Source organism: Periplaneta americana, chromosome 15, assembly GCF_040183065.1.
Source record: "Periplaneta americana isolate PAMFEO1 chromosome 15, P.americana_PAMFEO1_priV1, whole genome shotgun sequence".
NCBI classification, from domain to species: Eukaryota; Metazoa; Arthropoda; class Insecta; order Blattodea; family Blattidae; genus Periplaneta; species Periplaneta americana.
The window spans coordinates 51,210,575-51,223,036 of NC_091131.1; the positions used below are offsets into that span (position 1 = coordinate 51,210,575).

The window sequence follows — 12,462 nt, forward strand, 5'->3', positions numbered from 1 at the left end:
CTGTGAAATGCATTAAGGCTCTCGGCAAAATAGTATTTCTCACTTTCGGCTCTCCTCTAACTTCTAGTGAGTACCTCTGCATTAAACATATTATGTTTACCAACAAAAATTATATGAGTTGACTCTCAAATACTCCACAACCCTATGCATCAAAATCCTTCCGTAAACTTCCAAATCAATTCCAGCGTTTGATACAAGACAGACCAAAACGCAAACGTCACTTTTTTGGACTTTGAGTCACTGTTGCACCCAGTGCAGAGCCCGGCAGTAGTAGTGGAGCTACGTAGCTACTTAGTGAGTAGGTGGGGACATCTAGTGAGAAGGGGGCCGGTAGAGGGGGGCCTCGTAGAGAGGGGGGCGGTTATAAGAGTAAATCACATGGGGCTATCCGCCAGATGTGTGCTAAATGCCTGGTGGAATCTCTACGAGAAGTGACGTGACAGAAAAGTGATCAAAATACGCCGCGTGTGTCGGTAGGCGAGTGAGAGAGTGTTGTCGCAGGTAAGTGAACCCTGCAATAACCAGTTTGTGGTTTGTGACTTTCAGTTGTTTCGTGATTTTCTGACGATGGTGGCACTTACGATTTTATTCAGAATGGTACATACCATTTGCAGGCCGGTGTCAGTGCCATTACGCAGATAAACTTCCACATCGGCGGAAACCATGACAACCAAAACTTATTATTTTTTTTTGTGGTTTGTGACTGATTCTTTTGCTATTTTATTACGTTGTTGGCACTTTTAATCTATAACGGCATGTTATTTGCCGTCAAATACCAGTGTCACTTGCTTAGGGAACTTGCACATGGGAATAACCATGACTACCGAAACGCCATCCTTTTTTTTTTTATAGTTTTCGACTTTCAGTTACTGTATTAGTTCTGTCACGATACTGGAAAGTGTAATGTAAATTAGCACGTGTTATTTGCCGGTCGGTGCCAATGTCACTGCTCTTGGAAGACACATACGGTTTACATGCCCCCTAGCGATCTCTGCTAAAGTCGACGTCGTACAGTTTACCAGGGCAACAGAGAAATTCTTGTTTCGTGAGTGTCTGAAAAATTTCAAAGCGTTTCTACACATCTTCCTTATCAGTGGGAATTAGAAAATTCCCAAACTGATTACTTCGTATTCATGTATGACACTGTTTACACGAAGTGTAACGGTTTTGCAACAACTATAGTGTAATGAGTTTATTTTATTATTTACCTTTTCTCTTATTTACGACCGTCAAAAGTATGAATTGAATCTTCGATCTTGCTATTCACCTCACACGGAAATGACGTCTGATTATTTCATGATGAAGTGAAACTGAGAGATACTATGACTTTATAAATATACATATATCTGAAAAATAAATTAAGTGAATTTTCGTAAGGTTGAGGATCAGTGACAGGTTAGGTTTGATTTGTTGAAGCTTTTGGTATGTCTTGCATATACGCTTTTGGTAGATATATACACAAATAGATTTACCCTGGACTGAAAAAAGGAGCACTTTGCCGCGTAGGGCAATATAATGCGGTACCACTGATGGTTTTGTGTGAAAATGTCTGAGAAAATCATCGATCGGCTATACAGAAACGAAGGCGTTTGAAAGCGAGCTGGTTGGCTTTATAGCTATGATCTCATTGTGTTTTTAGAATGATGTGCTACAATTTTTTAATTATTTTCAATTAAGGTTTTTTGCTCACGTGTGTGGTGCGTAGCGGGATCGAAGATTCACCGTATTTGACTCATCGGTCGCATGTGTGGTGCACCCAGAGGCGGAATTGAAGCTTTGGCGGCTCTATCTTGTAAAGTGCTTGTCGCAGGGGCGTACGCAAAGGGGGGAATTATCGGATTTGAACCCCCCTTGAACTTTTTGAAAAATTACATATTTAGATTTGAGTATTTTGTTTTCCATAAAATCATTTTCCCTTCTCTAATTTTTCACTGTCAGAGTAACAAAATCTACATCGACATAAGGGGTAGTTCTCCTACCCCAGCTTCAATATCTGTAGTGCTCGGGTAAAGTGACACAAGTCAGTTTCCACAAAACTTTTTTGATAATTTATTGACAGCTTACGGAACATCTGTTCGCTTGGAAAAAAAATACATAGGTATTCCTCCCATTACAATAATTCATACAGAAAAAAATCAAATCGACATAAACCAGTGTAAGTTGTCAATAAATTATCAAAAAAGGTTTGTGAAAACTGACTTATGTCACTTTTCCCAAGCACTGCAGATATAATCCCTGTGCTTGATGCTGCGGCACGTTCGAATTATGACAATGCTATCTTTATTATAGAGAGACCTACCGCCTAGTACCGAACCTTGTAATAAAATGAAGCTGACACAATAAGCAATTTAACTTGTTGTGACAGTTTGACAGTTCTGCAGTGCATATATTAAATATTATGCATTGTCGATTTTAAACTCATTTTAAAAGCGGTATCCACCCGTTCGTTAGTTTGAGTTCTGACTTTATAGCGAAACGTTCGTTTAACGTTTTGTGCATTTGACAGTTCATATTTTTAATATCCTAAACTTCACAATTACCTACGACAACGAATGGGAATAGTCATCCAAGGTTTTTTTAGTTGGTTATTTAGCGACGCTGTAACAACTACTAGGTTATTTAGCGTCGATGAGATTGGTGATAGCAAGATGATATTTGGCGAGATGAGGCTGATAGCAAGATGATATTTGGCGAGATGAGGCTGATAGCAAGATGATATTTGGCGAGATGAGGCTGATAGCAAGATGATATTTGGCGAGATGAGGCTGAGGATTCGCCGTAGATTACCTAGCATTCAACTTACGGATGGGGAAACTTCGGAAAAAAGTCAACCAGGTAATCATCCCAAACGGGGATCAAACCTGCGCCCGAGCGTAACTTCAGACCGGCAGGCAAGCGCCTTAACCGACTGAGCCACGCCGGTGGCTGCCATCCAACGTGGAAACGCAGCCAGCATTTTGGGAACCTTTCCAGACTCCAATTTTCTGGATGAAATTTTCTTTATTTGAATATCTGATGTGACTGAAGTTTCTTTTCCTAACACATATTCGTACTTAAAAAAAAATCAGGAGTCACAATGAAATTTTGTATTTACACACATTTAAACTGAAATTTAACTTCACATTATCGTTTCGGTTTTTTTATATACCTAAGCAACTGCAAAGCTGAATTTTACAGTTCTTTTGCAGCAAAAAGTTGCATAGTGATCCTCACAAGGTCAGGGAAAATTTCACATTGGCAAATGTTTCTTCGCAGCCGTAGTTTGACGATGTTGTCGTGAACGTTCTTCCCGGAACTCGTTTCACATCCTTCTATGAAAACTCAGATGATGATGGTGACGATAATAATAATAATAATAATAATAATAATAATAATAATAATAATAATAAAATAATAATAATGCATAAAATTTAAAATACCGATCATGTAAATTGTAAACAATTTTAATAAAATCCCTCCCCCTTGACAAAATTCTACGTACTCCACTGTCCTAAAGTAATCACATAGGCCTACTCTAAACTGATTTTCTAATGCACTGACTTTTGATTCGCAAATTTATTTATCAGACCGTTGTATTCTACTGCTTCCAAATTATGACTCATTGTCAATAATAGTTAAACAGCATTATGCCCGCCTTCATTCTTATTGAACGCACATAGTTACGAACTCGCCGTAAACAAGAAAAACTACGTGCGCTAGAGCAGTTATTCCTGAATTCAAGTGGAGAGTTTTCAGGCGATAATGAACGTCTAGATTCCTCTCCCAACAGATCATTCCAGCTGTGCTCGTCTTCATAATCATCTCTGTGTAAACCCAGCTGTTAGAATCTAAGTAAAAACGCTCTTAAAAATTGCTACCCGTTAAGTTTGCCTAACAGTAAATTCGCATCTAGATGCATCTACTACTTTGCCAGCTGTGATAACAATATGGGGAATTCCTATCTCTTTCTTATGGTGCTGACAGTGCTTAACAAGACTTGACTAAGCCCACATTTTTACTTTGTCTACATTTCGTATTTTTTTTAGACGTGCACGTAGTACCAATACTGCTGTGACGTAGGATCAGAACGATATCGGTATGTCATAAGAAGACATCAGAATAATCATTTTTCGAGACTGATAGATACCGTAATTAAACCGGAGTGCATACTGTAGTCCATTCTGATTGGATGATCGTCCACCTCTGCTTCGGCATGTGAACGTGAGGCCAGCAGCCGGCTGGTCGGTCTTGGCCCTTCATGGGCTGTAGCGCCATGGATTTATTTTACTTTACTTGCATACTGTAGTGGAAAGCAATGCTACGTGATGAAGTAAGATATAAGGAATTACGAACTTTGAAAATAATCTTAAAAACATAATTTGTATACATATGTTAAATTGATGCAATCCGTCCAACATCTGGGTAATAGGTGGCGTCAGTGTTCTCACTCATCTCATGAACAATGTGTGTGTGTGTGTGTGTGTTTTTTTTTTTTTTTGTTAGATGATTGGATTGGAAGTAGATCCAACATAACATTGAGAAGTCTTGAGTGTCTACCCTAAGTAATTATTATTCCCTTTTCCAGCTACTGCCACCTTTCAGCTACTAATCGTCACTACTCTCGATTTTGCATCTTGTTCCTCCAGGCCACGGGTTCACTAGACATACCATTCTTCCACGACCATCTCGGTCTATCACGGGGGGTTTGTCCAAGTGTGTCATATCCATTTTAGACTTCTTTCTTCAGTTCTTTCTATTATTTTTTCTTCAGCTTCCATTCCTTTTATTATCAATCAATCAATCAATCAATCAATCAATCAATCAATCAATCAATCAATCAATCAATCAATCAATCAATCAATCAATCAATCAATCAATAAATAAATAAATAAATAAATAAATAAATAAATAAATAAATAAATAAATCAATCATTTTATTCATTTAAAAAACGTTAATCAATTTGTTCATAAATAATTTGTTGGTTAATTCATTCCTTCATTAATGTATCTTTTTTTTATTTTTTGTAATTTCTAATTTTTACAGTCTATACCTTTCGTTTTTCTTTTGCTCTTTCTTCCACCTTTCTTCACGTGTTTATTTATCAGTGTATTTAGCTATTTAATTTTTATTACATCTCCTTCCTTTACTTAATTATATATATAAATAAATAAATTATTACCATTATTATTATTATTACTATTATTATTATTATTATTATTATTTTCTTAATTCTACCATTCTTCCCTTACTCTGCTATTCATTTTTATTATCTTTATATTATTTGTTTCTCTACAATTATAATATAACATATATAACATATTATAACATTCTTTCTCTGTCTGTCTTTTTTCTATACCCTCATTTAATTATTCTTTACTTGTTTTTATTTAATGTCTACTTTTTACCGTAATTTTATTTCCATTCACTATCCCTTTATAATATATATATATATATATATATATATATATATATATATTACTGTTTTCTGTAATATAATTTCGATTTGTAATTTTTATTTTTCTTTCCTTACTTATTTCTTTAGACATTTACGTTTCTTTTTCCTTCTCATTTACTTTGATTCTGTCTTCCCTCGTTGTTTATTTAATTTTATGTTATTTCTACTTTTACTTAAGTGAAGTCTCTTTCCTTCTTCCTATCTTTCCTCTGTCTTAGCTTTTTTCTCTCTTATTTTATTTCTTCCGTTATCTCTTTGTTTTTTTCGGTCTTCATTTTCTACCATTGTTCACTAATTACATCCCTCCGTCTTCTTCTGTTATTTTTTACCATTTTATTTTAATTTCTCTATTTTCTTTCTGTCCATGTTTCTTCTTCCCTTTCACTGTCAATTGCTTTCTACTCTTCTTTCATTTCTAGCAGTTTTTGTTTTACTTCTATTCGTCTTGTTTCTTTTGCTTTTCGCGTTATTTCGTTTCCTTAGCTTGCAAAGTCTTTTTTAAATTCTTGTTAAATCTAAACGCTCGTTCACTCAAGAGCTGCCACCACTCTGAAAGGACGTGCATGTTCTGGAAAAGAATTCAGAGGCAATGTGTCACGACCAGATCGGTATCTTCCTACTCTCTCGCAGTGGGACACATCCGGCAAGAAGCGCTAGTGTACGTAGAATCCATTTCTACATATGTACTCGACAACACAAGGAGGGAGAGACTAAATTCAAAATTGGAATAAGTTTCATACTACGTTTATAAGGTACTGCATTTAAGAGGCTATTGATTTATAAGACATTAAAAGATTCCGTATCCTAGGAAAGGATATAAATCTAAGACCTCACTGAGAGTGACAGGTGAAAAATCATTGTTATACCTTCAGTCAGAAATTTTCGTGAACTTGTAGGCTATTATTAGCTGGGCTCAGCCGGTAAAAAAATCGAGAAAGTAATCAAGAATATGGTTTTAATTTCGAACATACAATGAATTTATTTTGTTCGCCAATAGGCCTACTTCTAGTACCTTGCTCCTTCAATAAGCATATAAGTTACATATTTCCTTGCCATATACACAAGGAGAGCGAAGGGCCTCAGACACTCGCCCATTTCACTGTAGCTTCCCCGCATGTTCACTACTAATCGCTAGAAAAATCGAGAAAATTCATTGCACTTCTTCTCGAATTCTATCTGTAGTATAAAGTGCAACCCTCTGCCCCCAGGCATATGGACGATAGAGGCAGGCAAAGTTCCAAAAAATAGTAATTTTGACTCTCCAAAACAGACTTTTCACGTTAGAGTTGTAAAAGTATTGAAGTTATATATCTGTATTCCTCTGCGACAATTTTTTGTCGATATTTACAACTAATGAAGTGATATGGTTATTAAAATGGCAAGGGATTCTGGTTTTTGTACCACGTGTCCCGCTTACTCTATTCGAAGTCATCCAGTAGCACCACTTAATAGTTATTTATGTAGCCTATCAAGGGAGATAACTAGTTTTTCCTAGTCGAGGACGAGTTTTCTCCCGAGCGATAGCGAGGACAGCAATTAAATAGCCCTAGACCAGCAAATTCTGCTTAACTCACGAATTGCATATAATGTTTTTTTCCACTCCCACATTTTACGTAATAACAATATATTTATTCATTTTACATGTTTTAGTATTAGAACTGTTGGGAGGGTCGTCGAGTTTTGAGTAATCTCTTGTATGTTGCTATGCGACATGAACGAAACATATTTTCACTTACTTTCCTAGGGCAGTAATGTGACTTACGTCTCGTCGTCAAACCATTTATTTCCCCAAAAACAACCTAATAACAGCATACTTACGGCAATGAGAGTTATCACTGCGAAGGTCGGACAACGCTTTGTGAACACATATTATGCTGCATTTTGGACAGCCCTGTTGCAGTAATTCAGTCAGCACAAACAGACAGCTCCGAGTGCTGATAACATGATCTGATACATTGTTATTCAGCATTTCTGGGATTGTTTTGCGGTAGAAAATATTTGAAGAACGCAACTCCGCGTCTCTCTCGTCTGCTTCGCGTGCATTATTAATACATCGAATGCCATGGCAACGGAAGAGAGTAAGAAACTAGGAATGACTGATAGCTGTACAACAATGTTTCTCAAACTGGGATACATGAACGTTAGAAGTATCTAAAAATAAGACATATCGATTACAGGATTGTATTCGTTTGTATGGAATGATTTAAATTTAACCAAGTGGTGAGTGGTCTAGTGGTTTTCCACGCTAGCAATTGGGTCCGAGGGTCATGGATTCGACGATAAGCATGGTTTCCTTCCGGGAGGAAAGTAAAGTTGTGGATCTCGTGTCGTAGATATAGGACACATAAAAGAACATTGGTCCCACGCCGTAGCGTCGTGGTCAAAGGCCTCATGCCTAGGACTCGTGTTACGGAATGCGCGCTGATACGGGTCATGATGAGGAAGGAATTTTCTCATTAAATTCTGACCAGTGTATGGAACCCAGCTGGCTACAGACTGGATGGTCCGGGGTTCGATCCCAGGTAGTGACAGGATTTTTTCTCGTTGCCAAACTTTCAGAACGGCCCCGAGGTTCACTCAGCCTCCTATAAAATTGAGTACCGGATCTTTCCCGGGGGTAAAAGGCGGTCAGAGCGTGGTGCCGACCACACCACCTCATTCTAGTGCCGAGGTCATGGAAAGCATGGGGCTCTACCTCCATGCCCCCCAAGTGCCTTCATGGCATGTTACGGGGATACCTTTACCTTTTTTACCTTTACCAGTGTATGGAACCGGTGCCCACCCAGCATCGTGATGAATTTGGGGAGCTAACGCAAATAGCGAAATTCGGTTTCGAAAAACCGACAAGAACGGCTGGGAGGAACATCGCGCTAACCACAAAATACTCCCGTACTGATAGGGTGTTCGTTCACCTTAGCTGAGACATGTGGACACGAGGTCAGCAGTTAGCTTGTTGACGTTGATCCTTCATGGGATGTTGCACCATAGATTTGCAAAAGAACCTGGACTTTTTATTACGTTTTTAACTTTCTCATATTTTTTAGAACGAAGAAATTGTGGTCAATTGCCTTGAGCATTGACTCTCTAAATTGTTTGCAAATATTTCATACTTTGAAGTAAAAAACAGCATGACTTTTCCTTGGTTATGAAACTTCAATTATTTAAGAAAGTTCTTTGCACTGAAAATGGAAATATCAATTAAATTTGTTACTTTGGTTACTGCCTTTTCAGTTGGTTGTGTGTGCCAATTTATGAGGGTGAAAATATGACTGTTACCTTTGTTGCTGATGTCACATTTCCTTGCAGTAATGAAGTGAAGTTGCAACTTACCTGAAACAAGAGAAAATAGAAATTAATATAGAAATTCTTTATTCCTTACCTTGCTTTACTTCGCCTTTCATCCGACTTAGCCTACACACCACTGCGGGTAGGGGAGAAGATTCATTGGATCGCACACTAGACATCTCACAAATGCGGGCCTCCATGATCATGGGATTGGCATGACGTATGACCACTGCTGAGATATCTCAGGACAATCACAAGACAACGAACAAACACTCAGTCCCTTGGGCGGAAGATGGATTTAATATGAATATTATGAAATAGGGTTATATTTTACACAAATCCTTATCAGTGTAGGCTAATACGGATTATTATATGTCTAGCTTGTCCCAAAGTTGTTTAATTCCTCTTTTTTTTTGCGATATAAGAACAAACCTTAAGTGGGAATAAAACTTAAATCTACGAGTTTTCATATCGTACCTTACAAGGGTTCAATGCGTGCACCATTTATCACAAGGCAGACACCCGTCTATAGTTAAATCCCTCCGAAACGTTGGTCAGCATGTCTGGAGTGATAAGACTCAATAGCAGTAATAATCCTTTTTCTCATCTCTGGCGGATCGGCAGGTATACATGGTCCTTCACAAACTCCCACAGAAATAAGTCAATGGTATGAGATAGGAGGACCGCACGAAAGCTGCTCTGACATTCTCGACTCTTTCATTAGACACACTTGGATGCCCTGAACTCTACCCTGTACAGGTGCACTCACAGTGTTGCCAACTGGACAGAAATTCCGTCAAAAGTGACGGAATTTCTACGTAGGGGACGGGAAAGAATGGCTTTGACGGGTGACGGATTTCCTGGCGGAAATTACGATTTACATTGTCTTTTGACTTTTTAGCTGCTATCATTTTTAATTGTTTAATTTTTGGAGAATTTTACTTTTTGTTTGAACACTCCTCCCCGTGCCATACCATGTTGAGGTATCCTCTGTTTCAGATTTCCTCGTAATCAAGTCAGAGGTTGACGAAGTATTATTTTAATCAATATTATTAAGTAAGTTGTGTAAAAAATTGTGGGTATTATTATTATTATTATTATTATTATTATTATTATTATTATTATTATTATTATTATTATTTTTAATTTTGACGGATTCTGACGAATCTCGAGGTGTTAGACTGACGAGGATACAATTTTTTGTGTTGGCAACACTGTGCACTCAGTTGTTTCTGTCTATACCATCGGCGAGTGTTGTTATCGGACGGAGGATTAATTCCAAATTGCCGCAGGAAAGCTCACTGCGCAGAAACTATAGAACCGCACTAAGCAAATTGCAACACTGAAAAAGATCTATGCACGGGAGTCGCCATTTTGTAAATGTGACGCAACAAAGACGAGAAACAAACGCTGCGAGTACACGATACGAAACTCTCACAGCTCTTCTTTCATTAGGCCTATAGGGTAAAGTTGGTAATATGATACGAGTAATATAATGATAGTTCTTTTTGAGAATTTATTACAATTTTACTGAGCGAGAGAAGGACCGGTTTTGTGCAGAAACTTATCCACGAACATTCCTTAATACGTTGACGCAAAAAATGGATCTTCCTCTCGCTCAGTAAAATTGTAGTTAATTCTCAAAAAGAACTGTCACTATATTACTCATATCACAATATTACCATGTTGGAAGCGCACATCCACTTTCGCTTGTAAAGCCGTACTTACCAACCATCTGACACTCCGATAAATAATCATTTAGTATACGGTACATAGCATAAGCCTATAACTACTGTATTTACACATGCATTTGAGATTCAATATCCTTTTTACTTCGCTCACATTGTTAAAGAATCAAACGTATGATACGAATTCCTTCATATTATGAGATAATGCATATCGCATTAAAATATCTGATTATGGGATGGGTCACGATCCCTTTGTATATATAGGCCTGTACTATACAACACTCAACTCAACTTCGTCTCTTCGATCGAAGCAATCAGCAGTTGATAAATAAACACTGGTCCTCGGGGCAGTAAGTGATGTCATCTCACGCGTTGATAACCTTTGCATATTAATCAGGCGCCGATTGATGTGCGTTTGTTTTGATCTCTTTACAGTGCGTACTGATTGTTTTCAAAGTGTTGCCATAGCAATCAGTTTTCAGAATAAAATAAGAATAATTTTATCGAAGCGTTATATTTTTTTGATACTGTCACAGAAATCAGTTTCAGGAATAAGGCACTAAATTTAGTATTTATCTTTTTGAAGTTTTAGATATAATTTAGTATTCAGAACAATGTAGAGTCATTTTATGCGAAATTGTCTCTTCTATTTTTATCACAGAAACCAATTTCAGGTACAAGAGTAATTTTATCAACATTTATTTATTCAGACCTTGCCACAAAAACTAAATTTAGTAACAAAAATAACCAATTGAGTCGCTGAAAGTTGATTTATGTTTCTTTAATTGTTACTATTGAATTTATTTTCTGAAAAAAAAAATAGAGACATTTCTTTGATGTTGTACGTTTGTTTAAATATTACCCTAAAATCAGCTTAGCCCACCTCTGTGATGTAGGGGTCAGCATGCTGGTCTCTTACGCAGAGGGCCGGGTTCGATTCCCGGTCGGGTTGAATTTCCTGGATGAGGTTTTTCAGGGTTCTTCCTCAACCGTAAGGCAAATGCCAGGAAATTCGGGCCACAACATCTATGAATATCACCGGCCTCATTCATCACCGAAATCATATTCATAACAAATCAGTAATACATATACAGTCGCCATCTAGCTCACAACAATAGTACACAGGCCTTTGGATTTCAATCAAAGATTAATTCGCGATATGACCAAAGATGTTAAAGCGAGTATAAATAACAGCGAGGAAAAAATCAGCTTAAAGAATAAAACATAATTATTCAATTATTTTCATTTATACTTATTAGCTTCTTTAAATGTTGCAATGAGAATTATTTAATTAAAACAGAAATGTTTCCATACCTGTGTACTTTCTGTTTTAAGTTTTATATATATGCTAATTTTTAGGATAAAATAATAATACCATTTCAATAGTGAACTTATGTTGAAGCAACGGGTATGAGTATAGGCCTAAATGTGTATTTAAATAAAAAAAATTGTTAAAAATAGTGTCAAGCAATGGTCACTACTTAGGAAGATGTACATGATTAGGAACAAGATGTCAGCTTTCGTAAACATGATAGAACTACTTTCACTTCATTAATTTTTATTTTTATTCATTATTATTAGTGTCACGAATTATTTTTAATCGCATTAACTCTCCTCAAATCTTTAACAGAGAGAGCATTAGACCTGTTTAAATATGAGAACTATTACAAAAAAATCTAAGACCTTGTTTCTTTCAGGATTCTATTCAGTTCATGTTTTCAAACACGTCTGTGATATTCGCAATGTAACATTATGACGGCTTCATAATGCCAGTACCGGGATTTAACAGCTAGGAATCAGATTATGAGGAAGCACTTTTCAAAAGACGGCAGTAGAATTCTAAACTGCTATTTCTTATTCCTTTTCTCAAGTCTGAATGTGACAGGACCATACAAAAGAAGATAAACTTGAATAATTCTTTTTATATGTAAATACAGGGAAAGCCACTCGGGCGCTTTTACAGAAATTTTTGTTGACAGATGTTAAAATGATTTATAGCTCACTACTCCTTAGGGTTGTTGTGGCGGCTATAGTCTTCATTCCTTTAACCTGTG

General features: G+C 36.9%; 1 protein-coding gene across 1 annotated transcript in view; it reads left to right on the plus strand.

Annotated features, from left to right (window-relative positions):
- Positions 1–362: 362 nt before the first annotated feature.
- The window catches only part of Timp (Tissue inhibitor of metalloproteases), a 234,691-nt gene continuing 222,591 nt past the window's right edge, over positions 363–12,462 (plus strand). Inside the window, exon 1 of the mRNA XM_069847201.1 lies at positions 363–501. The gene's annotated coding sequence lies outside the window, so the exon portion shown is untranslated. The remainder of the gene's footprint in view (positions 502–12,462) is intronic.